Genomic DNA, 21,891 nt, shown 5'->3' with positions numbered 1-21,891 from the left:
GGGAACTATAGAGCGATCAGTCTTTTGAGTGCTGTAGTTAAGATGTATTGTCGAATCCTTATTGAAATAGTGAGAACCATTACAAAGGACAAAGTGTGGGATGTCCAAAGTGGATTTATGAATGGGAAAGGATGTACGGATCAAAATTTTGCCTTGCGCAACATTACGGAAAAGTTTTTGGCCAAAAACCAAAGCTTTTCTAGGCTTTTGTGGATTTGCAGGAAGCGTATGACCGAGTTGATAGAACGAAGCTATGGAAGGTGTTATCTGAGTATGGGGTAAGCAGTAAACTTATCCAAGGCATTGCATCCTTGTACGAGGATAGCACTGCATGCATTTAGGGTAAGTGGTTAATTTACATCCTGGTTTACCATCTCTAAAGTTGTTAAACAGGGATATGTAATGTCACCGTGGCTGTTTAACCTATACACGGATAATTGCATGAAAGAACTGAAAGATTTAAATGTTGGAGCTAGAATGAATAATTTGACTGTCTGTTGCCTTTAGTATGCTGACGATGCTGTTCTTCTTGCCGATAGCAGAGAAGACCTGCAGGCGTTGGTGACAAAAGTGAATAATGTGTGCAAGGAAAGTGATTTATTGATGAATGTCAGCAAATCCAAAATTATGGTTTTTGAAAGAGATAATAGATCTGAGTGTGAAATATTGGTAAATGGAGAGATTTTGGAACAGGTAGATGATTTCATATATTATATTTGGGTAGTATGTTTTCTATTGGAAACATTGATAAAGACAAAGAAAGGAGAGTGAATGCTGGGAACAAAGTGAATGGTGTACTGAAATCAGTTATGGCAAATAAAAACCTATCTGCGGAAGCTAAACTGGCAGTTCACAACGGAGTCCTGGTTCCAACTCTAATGTATGGAAGTGAAACATGGAGTTGGCAAAAGAAGGATGAAAGTAGACTGAATGCAGTCGAAATGCGATCTCTCCGAAGAATGTGAGACAAAACGATGTATGATAGATGTTCGAATAGTGAACTAAGGAAGGAATGCAAAGCTGAGGTAAGCATTATCGATAAAATTAAGAAAGGTGTGTTGAGATGATTTGGACATGTAGAACGAATGAGAGAGGAAAGAACGGTAAAATAAATTTATTTGGCGAATGTAAGTGGAAAAAGAGCAGAGAAAGACCGAGAAAAACTTGGCGCCATCAGGTATGCCAAATACTTTAAAGCGGTCAGGTAAGGAGCCGAAACAATCGGCGGGTATGTATGAGGAGATGCATGAACGTGGAAGAGGCGAAGAATGTTTGCAAAGACAGAGTGGTATGACGTTCTATTCTCTCTGCTTACCCCTGCGGGAAGTGGCGTGATGGTTAGTTAGTTAGTTATTTAGGTACTTATGTATTTATTATCCAATATGTAGTATCTACTTTCTTATAGTTCCTGCCCAAGACACTTTATTAGTTCCTACCGAGGATATTTTTAATGATCTATATTTATTTTCCGTCTATGGAAATAAATATCGCATCTACAAAATTGTTTTATCTATGAGTATTAGATTCAGGCTCCGGGAAGTACGGATGTTGTGCTCGTCGATAAATATATTTTATTAACGTTTTCAATGATATTATAAAAGAAAACATTATTTTTTTTAAAGGTTTATTTCTCAAAAACACTTTTTGATTTAAAATTTTTATACAGTGCTTAAAAAAAGTATTAATATTTATTTCGAACGTTTTGACATTTTGTGTCAACATAATACATCGATGGGTGTTGTGTGCCGAAAAGCATTTTAGTTCTTAGGTTATTATTTTTTGTATTATCTGTGTAGTGTGTGTATACATTAACTGTACCAATAAATATATATATATATATATATCGATCTCTTCGAAAGTGCTTTGATTTCTTTGATTGAGACAATAACCGTAAGTAATAAAATCAAATTCTTTTCCGTTTAGCTGAAAAATAGATTCATTGTTTTGTTTGATCAATTTCAACGTTCGTAATTATTGCATGAAAATCTTTTTATTTTGAAATGAATAAAAATTTTACCATTAAAATTATTATACATATATATTTTTAGTTGTCCGTTAGTGATTTATTTTGAAGCATGCATCAAAATTCTTTTTGTGCAAAAGCTTAATAGATTTTTTTAAAACTGTTTTGCAAACATTGAAGAGCTTAAAAAAAAAACAAAAAAATAATCCTTCTTTGTAGTTAAAGTTAATAATGTACGAAAAGTCGTCCTTTTGTACGAATTCGTAGGTACGAAATAAATACTATTATATAGGTACCTACCTTTACGATCAGAAAATACTTTTTTTAATACATTTAAATAAAATAATCAGAAAATACGCTGGTCATTACATCGTATTTAACAATGACGTTATTTTTTATACATATTATTGCTTCTGTAAAGGTTATTTGATGCATACAAACTTTTAAACCATCAAATTGTTGAATAATATAATTTCAAGTTTCATTAAAACAAAATATAAATAAATGCATAGGGAAAACAGGGGTATTGTTAACACCCCCCCCCCCCTTATTCCATAGCCCTCCTTATTTCATGTGTGAATATAATTTGATTTTATACAACTGGAATTTGAGTATTTAATTTTTTAGTTGTGGAAAACTGTATATTATTAGCTACTAAGATTTTGTCTAATTGTTTATAATAGTTAAAACATTTTTTAAAATTATTAATTATCGATGTTTTTGCCTGACTTCGTATTATTTTGAAAAAATAATTCAATTAAATTTTTAGGTTTGAACTTATCAATATTGAACACGGGTTATTTTAACATATCGCTCACTCCTTTCAAGAACGTCATAAATCAAAAAACTTGATTTTTCAGGAGAACGTTTTTAAAGTTCAAAAATATAATACAATGTGTTAAAAATAAATATCAAGCCACTTACTGAACTTTTTACTGTGCAACAGATCTTTTTAAGTAAAACCTGATGGTTTTTTCTGCATTTGAAAAATATTTAGTTTATTTAAAAAAATAATTAAACAATACCTTTTCTTCAAAATGCAAAAACAACACTTTCTGCCCTGGAGCGGGTAAATATTAAGTTAAAAATATGCCTCTTTTGCTGGGATATAGTACATTTTCTGGGCATTCCGAAAACATGTACAACTGAAAATTGACGAATTTTGATTTATGACGTTCTTGAAAGGAGTGAGCGATATGTCTGCCATGTTTAAATAAAATTGGATTCGAGAAAAAACTTTCATTTATGTAGCAAAAATAAATTACATTTATGTTGAACGGTTTAGTCGTAAATCAATATTAACTGAACCTATCAGCCTAAATTGACAACAAACGAGGTCTTTACTTTTTTTTTGAATTACCTTACGTCCAAGTGACTCTGAAATCTAGCCACGGCTTATGCAACACCGATTATCATGACCCTACTCAGGCATCAACTTTTTAAGTTTTATAGCATATGCCTACTCGTGAGTGGATTTACTCTTTATGTTTGAAGTTACTAGAATTTCATGTAATTCGTTAGTGAAAATTCTAGGCAAAAAAGGTCTTTACTTTACTTTCTTATACCTAATTTTATTCTTATACGAATCTTATAGCACTTCTTTGGTTTGATTCGATGATATCTTTTTTGTCATGGTCATAAAGGCAATATAAACAGATTAATCGTTTATGTTGGCGTAAAGGAGGTTCATTGTAAAAAAAATTGTACTTTTTTTGACATCTCAACATAGATGAAGAATAATATAGAAGTCTGGGCATTTACGAGGCTTACAACCGTCATAGGCTGGTTTATGTGATCACTTTACACACGTGTAACATTAACCAATTCTACGCCTATGATGGTCGTAAGCCCCGTAAATGCCCAGACTTCCATATTCTTCTAAATATATGTTAAGAGTTTTGCTTTAAGTGCGTCAAATATGTAGGTTATTACATAACAAACGGTATTATTTTTAAAAACGTTAAACTTTATTTGAAATAAATAGAGTAGAATTGTTGTTATTTCAATGTATGTATTTTGTTTGTTAAAGCCAAAATCACCTGTAAACGAGTCGAGGCTTTAAAAAATCTCGTTTATTTGAATTATCAATGTGGATTATAAACTATACCACAGATTCATTATAGGAGAAACCTACTCAAAACAATTTTAAGATAAGTAGTCCTTTTTTATTATGTGATTATATTATTTCACATGATTATCTACCTGTTATGGCTTTTACCCATTCAGAAGCGTTGAAAATTGAAACAGGGATAAAAAAAGGAAGTTAATTGAGATAAGTACTCTGTTCATCCTAAATTCTCGCCCCAACTGGTTAGGCACTCGGTCACGCTTTACACTTAACACCCTAGCTTCGTGGATCAGCGCCGAAGAATGTATTATAATAATTCAAGAACCTATTTTGATAGCGCTATCCCATGTCTGAAGCCTATCGAAAACCTGTTTAGTTCCTTCGCTTTGTTTTGTTTCGCTCAGGCTACAAAGTAGTCGATGGATCGCGTCTTTATCCCAAACCTAAATTTGTATCGCGACTACTTAAGGACTCCGAGTGGGATTTATGGTCAAGAATTCAAGATGATTTTTCAATTAACTTTTGATCGTACATGCTGAAAAAAAATTGCTCTCGTGAAAATTATAGCCGAATAGTGAAAAATAAAAATTAATCCTTAGTTTACTTTACATGACTGATTGAAAATACCATTAAATTAAATATAACATATTTTAAACATGTCATTAATCGAAGAGCCGCGTGAGGCTCGCGAGTCGCAGTTAGCGACCTGCCTAGGCCAAGGCCCAGTTGACACGGTTTAGTGTAGTTTGCTCGTATCTACAATACTTTTCATCTGAATGGCTAGTACTAATTTCATTATGTGAAGATACCGTGATGAACTACCCCGAGTCAATAAAATCAACTTTTCCTACATTAGAAAAATTAACCGTTTTATGTGTATTTTGTTTAATTAAAAATAATATATTTGGGCATACTATAAAATAAAAAAAATAAAACAAAAAACTATTGCGCACGCCTGCTGAACGTTATACGAGTAATTGTTGATTTTATTGAATACACGAGAATTTTTCTACAAAAATATGCAAGTACCCAACATCTTAAAGGTCTAAGCAGCAAGAATAATGACATCATCGTACCAGAGTTCTATATTTACCGGTAGAAAATAAATACATGTACAACAAAAAAATACTCCTACGTCATCCCGGCAACTTCGTAGTATATTCGGTATTCGTTACCAGTTTATACGATTTTTACTATGAATTATCGAATTTGTAGCGTTTATGAACGAGACTAACTTTGGAGTATTGCGAATTTAACGGTGTACTTAAAAAAGCCCACAAGGCTGTTTAAAAGGCGATACAATTATAATATCTACAATGAATGTTTGAAACCCGAAGAGTACATAACACATCTTTGTACCTGAAAATAGTATTTGTGAAATGTATGAATTCCACATTCGGTTGAATAAAATAACGCATATATAAAATTGAAAGATACGTTACTCGTAAATCGAGGCAAAATAAAATGTCGACATCGATATCAAATAAAACCAAAATTAATCTACTGGTTTAAAATAGAAAGAAAATATTTTTATCTTGATAAATAATGATGATTATTTGTTGATACGTATGCAGGTTTTAACTATTTCATAAGTTCGCAAAATGAGTGGAAAAAATACATGCTCAATTTTCACTTCGTTGCTGTAAGCGTCATCGTCTTTATAGATGATTTATAATGTCATTTTAATTTTCTTCATTCTCCCTGGGTCGAGGTCACTATTTTTGTCCATACAATCAATGCGCTCCTAATTTATTTTATTTCCAATAGTAGTGTTGTAATAATAATATCAATAATTGCGAATTGTAAATTGTCAAAATCGATTTTTCTTTGCATCGTATTATCTGTGTGTGCCAAAAATACAACGAATCAAAGGATGCATTTCACGTCTTTGTTGTTTCTTCCTATCCTGAATGTGGCTGCTGTCTGGCTCAAGGGCTCGCCTAACCGCAGAGCAGCCCCGCTAACCGCCAGCCGCCGCTGACCGCAATGTCGACCCTCCCTTTGTGTGTTGATATTCGTTCGGAAGCATTTACATTTGCCGTATCTCGGGGTGGATAGACCTTGTCCAATAAGAGATTATTTCATTTTATAAAACGACTTGCATAAGCATCCAAATGGACACAACTCTCCGAACATACCATGGAGGCGGACGCGTAGCGCTTACCAATTTGAAAAAAAATCGCTATGGACATTATGAAAACTGCTTTTTCAAAGTATGTGTATGGGAGTGTCGGGGATATTGTACCGGTTTCGGATTTAAGCTGAATTACGAAGAACCGAGATTAAAAAAACTGTTTTTTTTGGATACCATAATAAATGCCTTATGTTGTATTGTCTATCTACTTCATTTATGTTATAATATCGTGGGCGTACTGGCAAAAAACGTTAACTCGAAAATATGCAATTTTGACTTAATGATGCAATATTATAATGTTTTCAACGTTTTATAAACTGGCAAAATTCAGAAAGTAGTTTGAAATGTCATATTTATGTGGTTTTAAAAGTAAATTCAACTTTAAGTTCAAAAGCGGGTATTTTATTTAGGCTAAAAGCTTTAAATAGCAGGGATTATTCAAAAAGGGATTTTAGAGTTAACGTTTTTTTTGCCAGTATTCTCACGATATGATATATTAGAGCTTTAAAAAAATAATGAAAAAAAGTACTCGTACGCCTGGGTGAAGGTCTCCTTCGTTGATCGCCACTTCTTTCGGTTCTGGGCCTTCTTCAAATAATCGCTTCCGGCACTATTTGCGATATCATATCGCTCACTTCTTTCAACAACGTCATAAATAAAAAAAAACTAGATTTTTCAGGAGATCGTTTTTAAATTTAAGAATATAATAAAATGTATTAAAAATAAATATCAAGCCACTTATCAAATTTTTTACTGTGCAACAGATCTTTTTAGGTAAAATCTGAAGAGTTTTTCTCCTTTTGAAAAATACTTAGTATATTTAAAAAAAAATAAACAATACCTTTTCTTCAAAATGCAAAAACATCACTTTCTGCCCTGTAGCGGGTAAATATTAAGTCAAAAATATGCCGCTTTTGCTGGGATATAGTACATTTTCTGGGCATTCCGAAAACATGCACAACTGAAAATTAACGATTTTTGATTTATGACGTTCTTGAAAGGAGTGAGCGATATGCGCGTTGCTTGTCTACCCACGTTTCTGCGTCCAGTTCTCGGTCTTCGTTCCAGACTTTACTTCCCACCTGCCATTTCTCGTCTGGATGTCTGCCTGACTTAGTAACGACTCTCGCTATTCTAGTAATGTAACCTAATAAACATATCGGAATTATATATATTTTTATAATATGAAACTATCCATGCATTGAAGTGTACCATCTATATAAAAAAAAACTAGAATAATATTTCTATTTTAACTGCGTTCAAGCATTTATTATGACATTCGCTATTCCAGTAATGTAACCTAATAATTTCATTTTAAACCCTTATCCGCACCCCAATGGTGCATAGGGCACTGCATTATATAATAATAATAATAATAAAACAATAAAACCCTTACCACACCCCAATGGTGCATAGGGCACTGCTTCATATAAACGCAGTGTTATCTTGATCGTTAACACACGAAGGAAAGGTGGTCAGCCCTCCGCTTCAGATACCAGTCCAGGGTTATAATGAATAAATATTAGAGTGAAAAAATCACTTAAATTTATTTGACCCCCCCCCTGGGAATCGAACCCGGGACCTCCAGAACCGTAGCCGAGCGTGCTGACCATTACACTACGGAGGTGGACCTAATAAACATATCGGAATTATATATATTTTTTAAATATAAAACTATCCATGCATTGGAATGAACCATGTATGTAAAAAAAAAAACAAAAAAACTAGAATGATATTTCTATTTGAATTGCGTTCGAACATTTATTATGGCTGCGTAATCTCTTGAATATGTATGTACATACACATTTGGATTATGACTGAGTTTTCGAGACAACCTGCAAATAAATGTGTGAACAAGATAAGATAAATTCTTCGGTACTTTCGGTAATATGTCATCAGCAATTTGTATTCCCCTTAAGTTAAGATTATTATTTATCAATTAGTAGTAGTTTATTACTTATTTATTATTTTCAATTATTTGTAGACATTTAACATTTTCATAAGATAGATAAGTAATACATAATTTATATTTATGGTAATAAAATAATAAAAAAAAACTACGTTTACAACATTTTGAGTGTGTCCAAATACTTGTTCACAAATGTGATTATAATCCATAATTTGGACCTCACATACTAATAAAAGAGTTTCTGCTCAATATAAAGCTTCTTTTCATCTCACCAATAGAATGTCTCTAGTGAAGTTCTAGTGATTCAAGAACAACGTTTCAAATTGCTTCATGTATAAAGAACTCCCATGAATTTGAGTAGTGTGGTTGTCAATAATGGGTAGAATTGGTGAATGTTACACGTGTGTAAAGTGATCACTTAAACCAGCCCATGACGGTCATCAGCCCCGTAAATGTCCAGACTTGCATATTCTTCTTCATCTTTGATCAGATGTCAAAAAAATAATATAAAAGCTACGTGTTTGAAATCAAGCATAAAAACTGCTTAACCTGTATTATAAATTTTCAATTGAATCGAAGGATGAAATTGTTAAAATTAATTAATGTAACTCTTCATAACAGTGTTCAGTTTTTTTTATCGTTAGTTTACATTTTACAAGTTTCAAGTTGTTAACATAACATTTCCTTCATCACAAAAAACTAAATCATAACGACGGAATTTAATCATATTTTATAATGTAACATCAACGAACGTGTGTTTGTTCATGTATTCATCATAACTTTCATTTGTAAAACAAATCCCACGCCTGTCGCATTCTTAATAGAAATAAAGAGGATATTATAATTAAAATTAGATATTGTTAATATGATGAAGGTTACAGTTACAGATGTACATAAATAATCAAGTTTCAATAAAGCTTTCCAAAATGTGACTAACAAATCAATTAAGCATTATTGGTAGGATTATGAAATTTGGCGGTTGGTAATATTCAGTAATTAACTTATTGAAATGACAACGTACGTTCTATAAATTATTTATGCATTATTTTAATCTGAGAGCGGTGAATCTTTTAGATGTTTTCATTTTCCATTCCGATTATCAAATCAGCAACCGGTTGGAATCAATTTGTCGAGTATACGCATAGTATAGTATTTGGTTGCATATTATTATTGCTTTATTGTACATCAACATTCATTTCGAGTAACGTCAATTCACTGTCAACCAATCGCCTCGAGCTACGCGATTCGTATTGAATGCAGCTGGTATTAAAACTGCTTAGATATTCCTGTCACTCTCGTGTCCATCTTCAGCTTGGACATAGCAGAAAGAAACGACGACACGATCGGTATCCGAGGAAATGAATTAATAATGCAGCTGTAGGATCGGAGTAAAAACGTTTAATCCATTTGCAGCGTCATAATTAAAATACGCGACAATCGAAAAACGCTTTTGCAAGTCATAATCGTACTTTCATTTACATGCATGTTATTTTTCTGATATGTCACGTATTTTGTAACACGTTTTATGACATAGGAATCCAGGTCAATCCAATTCCGTTATGCAGTTTTGCAGAACCGGTGAGTTTTTATTAATTGGTACTGTAATGTATAATATGACTGCGTAAATCAAGTGCGTACATTGATTTTAAATCGGATTTTGCTCTTGCACTGTATGATGATGGATATACCATAAATCAATCGTTAATTTTGCGATCATGGAGATATATTGTGACGTTTCGGTTTTCAAGTTGTTTTTGATCACACCGAAATCAATATATATTTTGGTATATTAAACAGTATTTCTGTATGAGTGAGTGGTGATGCATTTCAAATATTACAATAATCAATTAGAGTATAAAAGACCTCCATTGTGTATATGCAAAAGAAATAATAAAAACAAAGATTCTTATAAAACAAAAATGTATTGGCCATACTCGTAGTCTTTCTTGTTGTAGTAGATTGACTTATCTCAGATGTATTATATGACATCTAAATTATACTTTGAGTTTCTTTATTATTATTGCCAATCGATCTATTCGCAAATATGTGAAGTAGGTACGTAAATTCAGAATGCGCGAATAACGAGCTTTCACTCTATGTATGTAGACATATATGTTCGCTAAATACGAATGGAGTTTCAGAAGAGATAATTTTTCCTAATAAGCGCTTTGAATAAACTTCTGCAAAGTGTGATGTTCTTAAATTAGTTTTCTTTGCTTATTCAATAGGTAAATTATATTTCAAACATAAGTTAGTTTAAAAGTATTAAGTTTACTAATATAAAATTTTGCAAAATTAATTAATGCTTTCAGCGGAATCTATCGTCATTATTATCATTATTATGATTATTATTTTTTTTTTGAACTGGCCATTTTTTTTTATCTCATCGAATTTCCGTCAATGATTTTATACGAGGTCAATAAAATATCTCAAATTTTTATTCGCCGAGCGAGTTCGTTGCCCTAATGTTATTTTCTTTGGCTGTGGTTAAATCCAATTGCTCCCTGTAAAACAAAGAATATTGTGGAAGATAAAATGGCCGTTTCTTATTCAGTTATCAGCGTTAATAAAACTTCATAGCCCCATAGCAATATTTGCAATGTTCTTCTTGCTCATGTATTTTTGGGTCAGATCGAACAATATTGATATCAAAATAATTATTTGAGATTTTGTAAAATTTTTCTGGTAGTGCGTAATATCTCCGCTTTCGTAGTGCGTGGGTCAGCAAGTTTAGCTACCGTGCTGGAGATTCCAGGTTAGATTTTATAATTTAAAATTCGTGTTAGTCTGCGATTTTATTCCAAAAAAGATATGGTGTAGGAAAAAAACTGAGGTAGGTAATTTACTGTTTTCATCATAAAAATATATATACTCGTATTAAGTATTCAGTAACAGTATAGTATTGCAGGTACATGGAATATGAACATTAAGTTTTTGCCTAAATGTAATATTTGAAATATTCAGAAGTTTTATATTTTAAATTGTTGGCGTAATCAATTGGAGCTTTCGTCACGTAAGCTTAATGGGTGTAACGAACCGGTAACCCAAACCTTAAGTAATGTTTCGCGTATTAGTGCTATTGTTTAAAATAGCCAGAATCAACTTCCTCGCTACATTACAGAGAAAAGTTCTATTTTAATATCCATTGTAGGGTGATAACGTTTGTTTGATTTATAGCCCGACCTTTTAGGTAGGACCAGTCCTCGTGCAATTCAGATCAATATTCATGTGTTCTACACATGAGAGAGTGAGAGAGATTTGATAAATTAACATAAACCTACCGATATGCGGTTATGTCATGTGACATTGGGTAGGAAAACCTTGTTCACATATTCATTTAATAAAAATATAAGCTCGCGTGAGCCGTTTCATAATTGCTGGAAAATTTTCCATTTGTGCCTAATAAGTTTTTATTGTTGATAAATTTAGTCTCGGCATTTTAGTTTTTCACGGTGTTTGATATTTCATAAAACTATATATTTAACTAAATGATACGTTTAGGTAAGAAATCCGTCAAAGATCATAATTGAAAATAATTGTCATCTTACTCGTTAGGGTATAACATTTTCTTTATGACCGATTTGAATCGTTCCGAATGCGATAAGAACATTCCTTTTCTATCGAATATTACCGTACCTTTGCTTTTTTTAATTGTTCTATTGTCTAGTTGAAAAACGACATATTGACTTCACGAATATTTTCCTCGTTCACGCCTGCGCCCGCAGTGTGTACGAGTATGAGTACCGGTGTCGGCTCGACCACGAAAAGCCTCTGGCGTATCGGTCAATTGGTTCCGGCTCCGAGTGAAGAGACCAAGTCGCGCCAGCGCGGAGTGCGGAGTGGCGAGTGGCGAGTGCCCGGTGCCCGGCTTGGGAGCGATGCGATGTATTGTGTATTTATGCTTTACGACTGTTTTATTGTAAGTGTACCAATATTTCATCTCAGGCCGCGGCCGGACGAAAGCTCGCGTGACTGCGAAGTAACGATTGCACGGCTGATTTGAACTCTATTTTCGCTCTGAAAACCTCCATTCTCCCCCATTGGTCGATTTTATCAGTTCCATTACTGCGCTCGAACAACATCGTAATTCTTTTTTATTTCTCTTCAAATCAAAACGCACACATACGAAAACAATGATAGAAGCATTTATGACTACAATTACTGTCAGCCGAATTTATTTGGTAATTTTATAAATGCATTTTTTGCGGAATAAATTCCCATTTTCTCTCCGGGATGGAACATTCCGATAGTTATTTTTATCAAAGTTCCATTTTAAAACGAAAACACAATCCCCCGCAAAGTTGGCTGGGATTAAATCCTTCTCTTTGTCCCCGAACACTTCATTATGTTACTACCATAATTAAAAGGAAAAAAATACTAGTACATGTTTAATTTTTAATGTTCACTGATTTAAATAAACTCAAATGGTAAAAAATAAGTGTTTTCTTCAATAATTTCACTGATTAAAACTATTTTATTTATTTATTTCGGTTGGCCGGCAGACATTTATTTTCAATGTTTATAGAAAAAAAGTTACACTATTTCTCAAGTTTCTTACTCAAGTCTGGCCATTTGACTAATTCGCTTTCCGCATTAGGACTACACATCCTCTGAACACGGAAGAGGTGTGTAATAGCAACGATATACAGGTACACTTAATGAAAATGATCCTACGTTTAATTAAGGCTGTTGTGTTTCTTGTGTCCGTATGTTATGCGATGTTGGTGTTTGGTAAGCATCGTTGTATACTTTGAGTCGAAGGCGGAAGCTTGAGATCGATCGGTGAAGGGATTATCTGGAGAACATACCGGAACTAACCATCAGCTGTTCCTAAGTTAGTTTGAATAGAAACAATCCGCTCCCATATAGAGTTACGCCGTATATACTATATGTTTTATACCTAATTATTTTCAATCGTAGGTAAAATACTTACCAATGTGTAAATTTTATTTTCATTGCATTTAATTCGTCTCCGAATATAAAAAAATAACCATCCCGTGTTTTGGTTCGATTAGTGTCGCAGACTCTCGAGTTGGGGTTTCTCGGTTCGAATCCACTCTAACACAACTTGATTCCTATTTTTAAAAGCGAGGGACTTAGGCCTACGAAAATAGTATGATACTGAAATATTTGTGTACATAAAAAGAACACGAATATGGTCTTTCTCATTAAAAAAAAAAATTAGTTCAGAAAGTCTTTATGGTATCTGTTTATTTTAACTTGATTGAAGAACTGCTTGATCCACCAGCATTTGAATTTGGGTTCTCATAATATCTAGGATATGAATTTCAACAAAATAAAGTCTGTCTTCCGAGCGTAATAGTATCGATGTTGTAATCAATCAAGATGGGCGTGAAGTGGTGTTTAAAAAAAATTATGAATGTGTGCAGATATTAAAAAAAAGTATTTTATTTTTGTTTGTCTTACTTTTACCGACTGCAAATTTAAAGTTGGATGTTTTCCTCCTAACAAAGAAAATCCAAACAGCCTTGTTATAAATCGACGTATCGTATGAGATTCCGAGTGGGGTCGAATAATTAATTGTTTTGTTTTACAAGGACGGTTTTATCGGTTTTTAAGCTAAACTTGGCAGTTAACCATAACACAAAACATTATGATAACATCGCTTCTGTCCCGACTCCCGACAAACTCATTTATAATTATAAATCTCATGCTACAATACCCGATAATTCATTATTGCACGTTTCGCCGCGTGATTAACGTTTTACATCGCCATTAATCATATTTTGGCTATTTTTCCAAACCTACCAGTTAAATTGCGAATACCAAATTGTCGAGTTTCAAAAATAGATATCACACAAACCAAACATTGTTGAAATTTACACTTGAAAAGAAATACACAATTTTTATAACCTCTTTTTTATTTTACTCTTTTTAGAAGTAAAAAATAGCAATTTAAAACTATGTAGTTCAGCAATTAAATACCTACATGTTCTGGGCTTCTAGAGACTCTAGGTTCCGGTTGCATAACGATTGCATTAATAAAATAAGTTTGTGAATTAGAGACTAGAGACTTATATGCGGATACATGAAGAAATAGTGAGATGAAAAATTGATTGCCACAAAAATATATTTGTCCTTAATTTCCTATGACTGCGAGACCAATTTTACAGTCTTACTTTTGTCCATTTAAGTATGGGTATCTATTTTGATTTTACTCGAATATTTTTGATTGCACTAAGATTTGTCACTACATATTATTACCTGTTATAATGTGATCTATGCAAGGCTGTTACTATATAACTTTGCCAGTTTATAAAGCGATTTATATACTTTATGTGATAAGGAGTTTAGTTTTGAACTCCACAGGTTTTTTATTATGTTGAATGATGTCGGCCGATATTTCTTTAATGTACGTTATAGATTTATTTGTAAGCCTGCACGTACTGTATATCTATGATTGTCAGACCAGTATTATGCCGTACTGGACTATTATCTAGGCAATAAACATGATACTAGGGCTTTTATTGCGAATTCGCCATTAATTATTACTTAACCTCGCACATCATCTGGCTACGAGCGCTACCACGATTTGTCCGGCGGTCATGGAACCGCGGATGCAATAAAAATAACGAAATAGTTAATATCGTGCGTAATATACAATAACCCGACATGGTATGGACCAAACTTACATGCCCGCAGATACTTCGTCGTTCGCAGCGAACCGGCACGACACCATGACGTTATTTATTTCGGTCCGATTCTGACATGTGTTGCGAGACTTTAGTATGAACCATCTTCCCTAACGTGTCTGTTTTCACTTGATGGAAGTCATTTGTTGTTCCTGACCTATTTTACTTTTGAACACAAGACTAATTAGTATTATTACACATAACATTATTCGTAACTACGATACATCATGTATTATACAATAGGTACAGTCTTACCGAGTGTGTGGAAAAAATCATTTTATGTAAACAAAAAAAAAATTAAAATCGACGATAATAGAAAGGAATGTAAGGCTGAATTAGGGATAATTTAAAAGATTAAGAGTTCTCTAATGTAGTATGGACAGGTGGAGCGAATGGAAAACGAAATAATTACTAAGAAAATACATTTGGCAAATAAGAACAGAACAAGGATGGCCGAAAAAGACGAGGCATGATCAGATCGATCAGAACCTAAAATCTGGTGGTGTCAAAAGTCTGCGTAATCGGAGGGCATGTATGACTAGATGTATGGATGTGAAGGAAGCGAGAAGTGTATGAGTGATTGTGGAGTTCCATCCTCTCTGCCTACCCCTGCGGGAAAACGGCGTGATGGTAACAGTAGAAGTAGTACTCTCTTACGCTGCGAATGGAAAAACGATTCAGTATATCGATAAGATTTTTGTGATGTTACATTTCTAAATTATTTAACAGCATTGCTTCTTATAAACTGTAATCCTTTTTTCGAGGAAAAGTACTTTAGGAAACTTTGTGTCAAACTTAATGTATTTTTCTTTTCAGCCGATCCGTTGACAAAGCATTACGTGATGAGGGTTTTCTTTTTATCCCCCTTTTAATGTCACCTGATTTTTTTTTAATCTCCGTCGTAACTAATGGATAATTATTATTATTTGATTTTATGAGCTTTTTATAAAACTAGCTTTTGTGCCTGGCATTGCGCTAGTAAAAAATAATAACTGGAAAATTAAACATGAAAGTAAAATCATAAATAGGTATATATCATTGTACATTGTATAAGAACATGAAAATGGAAACATGTTCATACTGTGGAAAGTATGTGGAATATATTTATTAAAACTTTAGTTTATTAAATAAAAAAATACCCGTTCCAAAATTTTTTTCAGTTTAAAATGACCCCGTATCAAAAATTTTCCTGTTCATAGCTACTTATCTTTGCAGCAACACTGCAATTATCTAATACCTCGCCCTATGCACGATTTAGTGAGATTTTTTTTTATAAAATTATAATAATGCGGCTAAATGCGCCCGGTAGGTGGGTCAATAAAGTATAGTTGTCACTCATAGGAATTACGAATTATATTTATATTCAATAAATTAGGTATCTTTACTCTGTTTTACCTACTGAATATGGGATAATGTGTACATAATATATTAACCGCAAATAGACTTCAAAAAGTCTTTTACGTGTAACGAATCGCAAATACAAATGTCTAGAAAATAGATCTGACTCAGACACTGAAAAAAGAAAAATTTAAATTATTGTGATTATAGATATTCTTCAATAATCAATGTATATTTTTATTATATTCAATATTTTTCCGGTTTTGGTTAAATCAAAATATAAATACAATAAAAAAACGTGTTTTGATTTTAGTGTTCGACCTTGGTTATTGTAATATTAAAATTTAATTTGTAATAAATATTCGATGTGTTAAATATACATAATTTCAATGTAAATTATTATTATAAAAATCTTGGATATTTTCATACGCAAAATAACGTGTTTTCAATCGTATTTGTAATATAATTTTGTGATTGTTTTCACCTGATTCTTTGTAATTTTTACCATGAATTCAATTTAAACAGATTTAGCATTGAGGGTGTTGCGAATTGGGTCTAGTTGATACAGATAAATGTCTCATTCGGATTGTCGCGTCCATATACATAGTAATAACATACTGCTCGTTAAATGTATGGACACTAATTGCTCTTTTGAAGCCTGAGTTCAAATTATGATGCTTTCAACGACATATTCAGATATTGAAAAATCTGTTATTGTCGCCCTATCTTTTAACCTTTTAGTACACAGTCCACGGTCATATGTTTGTATTACTATGTGATCATACTTCATGTGCGTCAAGCTATAATGTTTTTATCATGATATGAATAAGTATACCTATTTATTTACATATTTCACCTTTGCTTCCATCACTCTATCTTCGATTATAATAACTTAGGTAGTACGGAGGGAATATAGATGTCTGAGCATTCACTGAACTTGCTTACGACCTGGCATTGTCTGGCTCGAGTGATTACTTTATAAACTGTGTAACGTTCACCTATCTGCCCATTCATTGAAAATTGTATATATACATATGTACCATAAGCCCCGCAATGCCCAGACTGTCATACTTCCTTCGTATAAAAATATGCTCCATCTCTTTTGAGCCACCTAATATTTTGTTATAGTATATGAAGTATGTACAATCAATTATTTTTTTGGATACAATTTTATTGAGATATGTTTATTATGTTTTCATATAAAGATAGTTTAATGAAATGTTTTTTTTATTGTAAATAATACAATCATATATTTTTTATTATTTTAATTTTATCTAAAACACCCAAAATGTTTTTATTTTTTTTATTTTTATTTGTTGACAGCATCTATCTGTAGCTTTTCCATTGTTTAGAGCAATTCGGTCTACGCTAGTGAATGGCGTGTTTTTAAAGTTAACGTTTCGGAACTAATGGATGAACTTCTCGCTGAAGAAATGTTGCTTAATTACTAGATGTTGAAGTATTCCTGGTGGTTAAAAATATATAATTTAATTAAAAGTCTTATTGTTTCACAATATCGTCCCTTCCTTCCAATAATATATTTATATTCTCACTATGACTTATAGAATACAATCGAACATCTGCGTAATATGTCTTCGCATAAAATATTATTCATTTTTGGACTTTCAATTTTTTTAAAGTTATAAATTGTGATATACTTATATGATATTTTCTAGGATTTTCTTTCATCCAGTTTCTTGCTGGGGTTATTCTTCTTCTTCTTCTTTTGTCTATGTTAAAATTCTTAAGTTATGTAAAGGTATAACAAAAGTATAATATATTTCCCCCCTTAATGTTTGGTAGAGTTAGATGCATATTACTTATGAACTCTTTTTTATGTTATGAAATTATTAAATAATCATTATTTCGAGTTCTTTTTTCGTGGCGACATACTGGAAAATTTCTACATTTTTCATAATATAAATCATAAGAAAATTACGTATTACTTTTTTTCTGCCAGTCCTCGCATTAAAGGATGTGCGAGATATCCTTTGTGCCAAGTTCTAATGACGTTCTTCCTCTTCCCTTGTGTTATCTCTCTCCGCAGGAAAGTTTTATTTAGCCAGTGTACTGGTTACTCTAGCAATGCGCCGCATGTGTGTGTATGTATGTGCGAGAGAGAGTGTGCGCACGTGTATCGATGTCGGTGGTGTGCAGTAGAGAGGGGGGGAGACTTGTGATTGCAATATCCGGAAAGAGACTTATCCGGGAATTTTCTAAAGGGTTTGTGTTTTCCTCGAGTTTTCCACTCGACGTGAAGTTTTTACAGTGCACGTTCTGTGAGGTTAGCTTATTTTAATTAATTAAGGTAAATTAAATATACCGTTAACTTGCATAGTTAGTATTTCCAATGCGGATACCTAATAAAGAAGGGTAATTTTGTTTAAATTTTACATATTATTATTTACAAACTAAACAGTTTTAAATAAACATCAAGAAAAAATTATGTTTGATGTTCCATAGATATGTGTGAAATGTAGGTACTAAATATTTGAAAAAAAATTGGGCGACGATACAATTGGATTGTATTCCAATAAAAATTATTTAATTCGAATTATTTATTTATTTAGTCTCTTCGCAATAAATACATGGTAAGATAAGAAAAAAATATAAATTAGGAATATTTATATGTCTTCTACAATTATGGAACGACATAGTAATGTTATAACGAAAATTATATTTTCATATATTGATTTGGCAGTCACTTTAATAACTATTCATTAATAACAATTCATTTTTAATTTAAGTTTTACTTAGTAAATACCAATATTTCTTAAAATCTATTTTGCGTTTAAAAATGATGCGGAATGCATCGAAACACGTATCACAATAGATTTGAAGAAATAGTGGTATTTGCCAAGTTATACTTGAATTTAAAAATAAATAATAACCATGGCTAGATGTTAGAAGGAATTTAAAATACCATAAGATATTTTTATAATAACACACTTATTAAAAATAATTTAACCGTCTCATATATAATTCAGACTTTTCAAATTAGTGTTCTGAAAAATAATAACTCTTATTTCATAATCTAATACCACGTGTAATCTGTCTTATCTACTTAGAACCATGATCCGAAATAACTTGATTGTGGCGTTTCGTGAAGTATTCCTAACGATAAAAATAATTGAACAACACGCGGCCCATTGTGATTTGTCTGGGTCGCCAATTATTCAGAGAAACTGGTTCTAACGTATCATCCTCCCACATTGCCCAACGTTTTTCTTATGAAATTGTAACAAACCGCGGTTGTTGAAATATTTTAGTAAAAATATTCCTTGCCTCTGCTTTATATTGCACAGACGGTTTGGTCTAGTAATTTAGCAACTTTATTTAGAATAAGAAACGCCCTTTTTTGTTTTCTAAAAAAGGTGGCAATTGAGTAAAAAATCCATGTATTTATGACTATTTTTTTCAACCGTATTGTTAAAAGCACTTATGATAAAATTCAGCGCGAGAAATACAAAAATACTCAAATCAATATGTAAGTGAAATTCGGTTACCTACATTTTACGCAAGCGAATAATATACATGAGTATACTCGTTCAGGAAGATTTCAATTGAAAAATAAATCAAAATATAGTATATATATTCAACTCAACCTATTATAACAGTTAAACTGTGATTCAGTTTTTTTCTTCTTTCTGTAGAGTCTATCTTTTCTATGGATGTTACCAATCATCATGGCCATTAAATATCTTAACGACATGTAAAGCACTTTAAATAATCGTAGAGAGCTGTTACATAACCAGTTACTCGAGTTCTTCGACCAGGACTTGCTTCTTATTCCTACATCGGATATCCTTTTAATATTAATTTATAATTTCCTTGTATTATAATTTTCCTCCCCAAAATATCACTTAAGTATTACACTTTTCTCTCTGATAATTGCCAGCAGTTTTTTTCCGTTTCCCATGTTTTCAGACGACTATCTTTACGAGTTATATATTTTTTAAGCTTTTGATGTTTATTATGGTAATATTTTATATGCAAAAAAATCTTTGATAATGTGTTGAATTCCGCATCGTTCTTCATAGCAATTTGTTTCAAGCCGCATTACGCCTGTCACGGTCTCGCCTTGTGCAGTGTATATCTTCACGAGCGGCTGCGTTCCTGGCTCAGGGGATCTCATCAGGAAGTACCTCGTGGTTGGAGATAAGATAATCCTTTATTCAATAACGAGATGAAACCGCTACGCCCCACACGATGGTTATCAATCTGTACGAAATTTTAGCAAAATAATATTATAGAGAAGTGTATGGCACTGCAGTAATGCACCACTTTCTGCAGGGTTAGGCAGAGAGAATAGTACGCTGCATCATCTGTTTTTGCAAATAACCTTCGCTTCTTCTACATTCACGCATCTCATACATTTAATTAATTAAACCATATCCGCTCCCTAGGTAGATCATATGGAGTCCACAAACTGTCTCCAAGCTTTTCTGTCGGATTTTTTTTTTATCTCATACATACCCGCTAATTTTTCCTACTCCCTAACCTTACCACTTTCAAATATGTATTTGACATGTATTTGAACGTGACAATTTCCTCGGTCTTCCCCTTCTTCGATTACCAACCACATTTGCAATATTGCATTTTATAAAACCCGTTTTTTCTAAAGTAAGGATAAAAATATTTCTCTAAATATATCACACGGATAAAAAAAACTGTGGGCCAAGTAAATGATTTTCTTTGCAATTTTTGCCGTATTGTGTATTTTTAATGGAGTATTTCGTACTTGTTAATTCGAAATATACCCGACTGAATTTTACAGCTCGATAAGCGCTTGCTATTTTTGCATTATATCATAAAATACATTTAATTATTTCGGGTTTATAAAGCTGAAATATTTGTAACTTAAAAGCACTAGAAGCTATATATATTAAACCTCTTAATTTCATTCGGATTCATATCGTGAATCGTGATTATTCTTTGTTATTTATTATTCTGATGTTTAACTCCGAATGCAATAGCAAAATATTCTCGCGGGTTATGAACAAGCATTTATTTGTGTTCCTCCTATATTATTGAATAATACTTGTAAATACTATGTGTACGCATGATTCGCTTGGCTTATTAGATTGTTGGGCATTTGCCAGGTTAATAATTGAATCGTGACCATTGTGAATACGGATGTCAATGGTGTGAATAATAATGTCCATCAATCCCTTACATTGAAACTGCTCGTCTTCTTTCGATGCAATAACAGTATTAAATGAGATGATGGACGGAAGAAACCCGGTTTGGATCAGATTTATTAGTGTGCAACCAAAACATAGTGCTAACATAGTTTTATTTCATTTCACACGACTAGTTTCGAAAACTACAGATGTTTTCATCGACAGGTGATCACAAAAACTTAAGAGCAAAAAACATTCAAATGTTGATAAAAGTAATAACTAGAGGGGGGGGGGGGGTTAAGGGGCGGGACTTGGTTTATTAATTTTATTATTAATTAATGTTTTATCACTATTAAAAAAAATACATTAAAAAAATTAATACTGATATAACATTGATAGCTCATTATTTTTTGTGAGTTTTATTTCATTTCACACCTGAAGTCGTGTGAAATGAAATAAAACTGAATTAGTGTTCTAATACAAGTGTTTAATTTTTAATAATCGACATGTCAATCCACGAAGTAAAAGGCAAAATAATAAATAATATAACACAGATACAACACCGACGGATTGTAATGTTAGCGCGTCGTAAGCCTATATGGATAAACAAAATAAACACACTAATATGTGTTTTTTAGATCAACTCTAATGAAAACGCCTGTACCTACACGGGGTTTCAAGCGGCTTTCGGGTGACATGCTTG

The 21,891-nt window shown here is 32.5% G+C and overlaps 1 protein-coding gene across 1 annotated transcript in view; it reads left to right on the top strand.

The window, feature by feature from the left end:
• The first annotated feature begins 1,514 nt into the window (after positions 1–1,514).
• LOC148310037 (adenylate cyclase type 1-like) overlaps positions 1,515–21,891 on the top strand; it is a 181,050-nt gene continuing 160,673 nt past the window's right edge. The window contains exon 1 of the mRNA XM_088259121.1: positions 1,515–1,890. The gene's annotated coding sequence lies outside the window, so the exon portion shown is untranslated. The remainder of the gene's footprint in view (positions 1,891–21,891) is intronic.

Source organism: Brachycentrus maculatus, unplaced genomic scaffold (genome assembly GCF_059751285.1).
Source record: "Brachycentrus maculatus isolate JH-2025_06_01 unplaced genomic scaffold, ASM5975128v1 h1tg000110l, whole genome shotgun sequence".
NCBI classification, from domain to species: Eukaryota; Metazoa; Arthropoda; class Insecta; order Trichoptera; family Brachycentridae; genus Brachycentrus; species Brachycentrus maculatus.
This window is presented reverse-complemented; position numbering and strand designations above follow the sequence as displayed.